The following is a 4830-nucleotide window of genomic DNA, read 5'->3' as shown; positions in this document are numbered from 1 at the left end:
AAGAAGTTTTGTAACTAGAGAAGAACCTTGTTTTGTTCTGTGCTTCTGAATTGCATTTCATTCTTAGCCCTTTTGTTTTGATCTACTATGATAAGCACCCAAAAGTGTAGTTTAAACCCCGTAATAGTATTATACTTAGGCAAATTATGTTTATAATAAATGAGAGTTATTACTGTTTACGTGTTTTTGTGCATTTCAGGACTTGAAGTTGATTAGGTGACTAAAAACACCACTTTTTCATGGAAAATGAATCAAGATGATTGCTACGGAAGTTCTAAGTTTAAAGCCCAAGATTCATGAAGAAAAGCCTTTCTCAAGCCCAGTCAAAAGCTGGGAAGTCAAAGTCAATCTGGGTAAAAAATGAACAGAAAATTTAATAGAACTTCAACAGACCGTATCTTTAGAATCGAGCCTCAGAATTGGGCCTACTTTATGTCAAAACGACTGGCTCAGAATCAGCTTTCTAATAGATCTAGACTTGCCCAATCAGAGTTGTAAAAGTGGAAGAAAAAGGCATGGAAGTAAATTACAGTAGCTATAATCTCTTTAGACTTAACCTAATGGACTTTAGGCTCACTTTAGAGGCCCAAAGTCCCCCATTTTGACCCATACACGAAAATGTAACCCTAACCCTCTCCTATATTAAGAGGGTTAAGACTAAACACTCCTATCATTCTATTATCTTCTTTTCTCAACCTCTTAGTTTATTATTAGTGTAGTTTAGTGTTAGAATAATTTAGTTTGTAGCCACTATTAATTCCCATCAATAAAAAGATTTAGTTACCTTCAATGATTGTCGTTTACATTATGTCTTATATTAATTGTGTAGTTAATATGATTCCAATGACACAAGGCTAAACCTCCATTAGAGGAGGTTTATAAAAGCTATCTTGAGGATGATTAGCTATTAGTTTAGTATTATTTTGCCTCAAGAACTTTAAGTTTTTTATTGTGAGTGTCTAGAGATAGAGCTCATAACGGAGAACTAGAGTTTACATTACACCCAGTTAGAAAAGACAAGTGTACCGGCCCTCTTTGTCTATTGTTCGCGACGCACCACATGCGTTGTGGAACAAACCTTGAGTGTCAGATCAGCCTATCAAAAAAGAAAAAGAAAAAACAAGAAAAAAATCGCTCTCTCAAATCACTTTTTCCACCACTCAAAACTAAAAAAAACCAAACACTCGCTCTCTCAAATCACTTTCCAGATCTCTCAAAAACTCGCTCTCTCAAATCATTCAAAAAACTCAATCACTCCATCTCAAAACCTAATCAACTCTCTTCATCAAATCACTCAATCTCAAAACCTAATCAACTCTCTTCATCAAATCACTCAATCTCAAAACCTAATCAACTCTCTTCATCAAATCAACTCTCTCTTCATTATTGAGAATTTCATCAGGTAAACGTCTTCATCATTAGCTATTTTGATTGATTGATAATTTGTTTGTTCATCATTAGTTGGGAAATGCTAATTGACAACTACCGAATAGCGACATGATACCATATCATTGGGATTCAATTTCTTTTCCTTTTTTCAATGTTCATTTGATTTTTAACTGACATAATTTCATATTGATTTTTGATGGTGGTGGTATGGATATTATTCTTTGTGTTAGAGGGATTTACTCCATTGGCTAATCATGTGAAGGGGTATATCAAGCTTAATCTTCTGACATAATTTCATATTGATTTTTTGAGTCTGGGATCCTGGTGTTTTGCCATTTGTCAAAGTTTTACTTAATTGTCACAAACCATGATCTTAAAGTTTGAAGCTGTGATGAGTTGCTAACATTTCGATGACATGTAATTGTTACTGCGGCAGCCGAGCTCCCTTTTTCCTTGTATTTTAAAGCATTTGGTGTTTCACCTGTAAATGTCATTTTTTCCTACAGACTTCCCAGTATAGAAATTGTAGTTCTTTAGTCCTATTTCTCATATTATTCTGCACATGAAAGTTAGATAGTGGCTGTAGGTTTCATCTGTCATGGTGGGAAGTTAACGTTTAAGAAATATTTGCCCCTCCCATGAACTTTGTATGTGTAAGTTCGTCTTTCATTTTGTGCAAAAGATTATTTGTTTATCTTCTTATTCGATCATATGTTAAATGTTTTTGGGACAATGATTTCTGGCTAGTAGATCTAATTGTTTAGTCCGCCTTGTAATTGTCCCCGTAACCTTTAAAATCTGGTTTGATCTTCAAATGCTAGGATTTTTTACTCTATTAGTGTGGTGGTATTTTCAAAGATCAAGTCATGTGTTGGTTTTAGTAGTGACATTGTGCTTGGAAAAACCTTCATGGTTTCGTTGAATCCCTATATGATACAGATACTGAGGATACTCTATTTTACTAGTTTGTCTCATACAATGGTTTGCAATGTTGTGTTAGTATTGACTGTGGTTTATCTTTATTTTAAAAGAATCCTTTTACCCTAGACTTCAGTACTTCTATACTTGAAAGTAAGCCGTGTTGATTGCATTATTTACTGTTCTAATGTTTTGCATGATTATTTCACACACAATTCTATAAAGAAAGCAAAAAAAAACCGATTAAAACTACTTGATACAATCATACACATATGATTGTAATTGATTTACATGCATACGTATGCTATTTCTAAAATGAAGTGAATGCTAAGATTTCAATAATGTTTGTTCAGGTTGTCAAAGTTTCTACTGATCCAGCAGCACCATCAAAACCTGTGGATCAACTTTTCAGGTAACTCATTTATCTACTACATTCAAGCATTACTATATTGGGAAAAGTTTTTTTTTTGAAAGATTAAGCTGGGGTTAAGGCAGACCCCCACCTATTTAATTGCAAAAGGTTAAACCTTAAAAATATGAAATATTGATATTCATCAATGCATTGACACTAAAATAACAGTATTGTCCAACACTGTAGCTCAAGAAGTTTAGAATTGGATTTCTATAGCTGATTTACTTGTTATTGAGCTAAAAAATGCTAGAAGAAATATTTAAGTCTGAGCATTTGTTGAATACAGAAAGAAGGTACCAGGGGGAAAAAAAAGAAAAAGAAAATTAAGTGAGTGAATAGAATATTTTGTTTTCCGGTAACATAGACGTAAATATTGAACAAGTGAATATTTTGTTAATTAAATTGTTACCTTAGTTGTGATCTTGTTATACATTTCCATTTCTTTATTGTTGTTTACTTGTTTATATCAAAGCCAGGGTTCAGATTTTGCTGCTAGCAAAAAATTGTTAGTGTAACTATTTTGTTTGTCGTGTATTTTCAGAATAGGTAATGGCATATGTTGTTTAGCCGACTTGGGTTTACTTTATTTTGATGTTTTGACATGTTTTATTAGTTTCCATGCACTTAACTGAGGATTTTTGATTGAGCATGCAAAAATTTCATGAGTTTTGACATGTTTTATTAGTTTCCATGCACTAAACTGTTTGTTCTTTTTTTTTTTACGAAAAGCGATGCTCACTCTTTGTGCATCTTTGTTCCTAGTCTTTACTTCCATGAGTAAGTTCTTTGACATCCATAAGTTAAACAGGGTCCATTCCTTGTTGTGTTAAAAGGAATGTTCACTATCAACATGGGTTTACGAGAGACATTGTAGTATGACTTTGCTTAGAACATTTCGTTTCCTTCAAAGATTTAACCACAATCTGAGTTTCTCGTAAAATTGGTCTTGTCGGCAACTATCCAAGACTTCAACAAATCCCTTTTTAGACACTTCTATACCATATATCCAACATTCTTGTGTTTTTGTTTGTTAAGGAAAAATACTCAAGTTTTCCCGAAATTTATAGGTGTCTACTCGAGCAATACCAACTTAATGTATATGACAATGTTACGATCCCCGTGCTGTTGGAGTTGTTCCCTTAAGACCCAAAGTGAACTTTATTTGACTCGTCCTCTTTATAGTAGGAACATTCAAAGAAGAGGTGTTCCGATCTTTCGCTTTGTTGGTTATATAGTTGGGAGCAATTACTGTTTAGTATTTTCCCTTTGATCGAATTATCTTGTGTAGGAAGATAGCCTGACATCATTTGCCATGTTGTGAATCCATGTTTAGGGAATAGAATGCATGCTCAGTAGTTGAAACTTGTGTTGTTATGCTAAGGAAAAAGCTCATGTTTTTTAAGGTATTTGTAGTTTCTACTGAACAAGAACTGATCTTGTAGCTCCTATCTGTAGAATATCTTGATGTTTAGTAAAAATATGCTAAGAGATCGATTTTGATAAGTGATGGCATCATTTTAATTGTCTGTTAGTAGGCTGTACTCAGTATTCAATGCTGGTTTCTTTCTCAGCGAAAACCATACTTTCTAAGCTCAATTTTACTAACAAATACCTCACATTTGGTACTAAAATTAAGGAGTTGATAGTGTTGGTTTCAGAAACGATTGATTTTGATTTGTTCCAGGGGATGCTGACAGTGCAGTTGATAAGCTTTGGCAAAAAAAGAAGCTCAAAGTTGGACAGCAGTAAGATTCACCTATTGGAGGAGTGTCACTATTTTTTGTTTTGTTTCTATGGATGGAATATCCTCAACTTGAATATGTTATGAGAATCGGTGGTAGTGTTAGTGGGTTGTAAAAGTACTAAAAGAAGTTGCGATGGTTTGTTAGTAGGAGATAAGTACGTAACTTCTTGATGGGAACTGTAGACACCCCATTTTTGCACCCTAGGCATAATTCATTCACGATTTTGCCTTGAATTAAATATGATCATATAAGGTGATTTGCTTTCTAGAGTCTTCATTTCTACATCAAACTTCTTTCTTTTCATCTTCTTTTAGCATCTTTAGACTCTCCTCATCATGTTCTAGCTATGGCTGAAGTTTCGTTGCT

The sequence above is a fragment of the Coptis chinensis genome, chromosome 9 (genome assembly GCF_015680905.1).
Source record: "Coptis chinensis isolate HL-2020 chromosome 9, ASM1568090v1, whole genome shotgun sequence".
NCBI classification, from domain to species: domain Eukaryota; kingdom Viridiplantae; phylum Streptophyta; class Magnoliopsida; order Ranunculales; family Ranunculaceae; genus Coptis; species Coptis chinensis.
Note: the sequence above shows the minus strand (reverse complement) of the source record.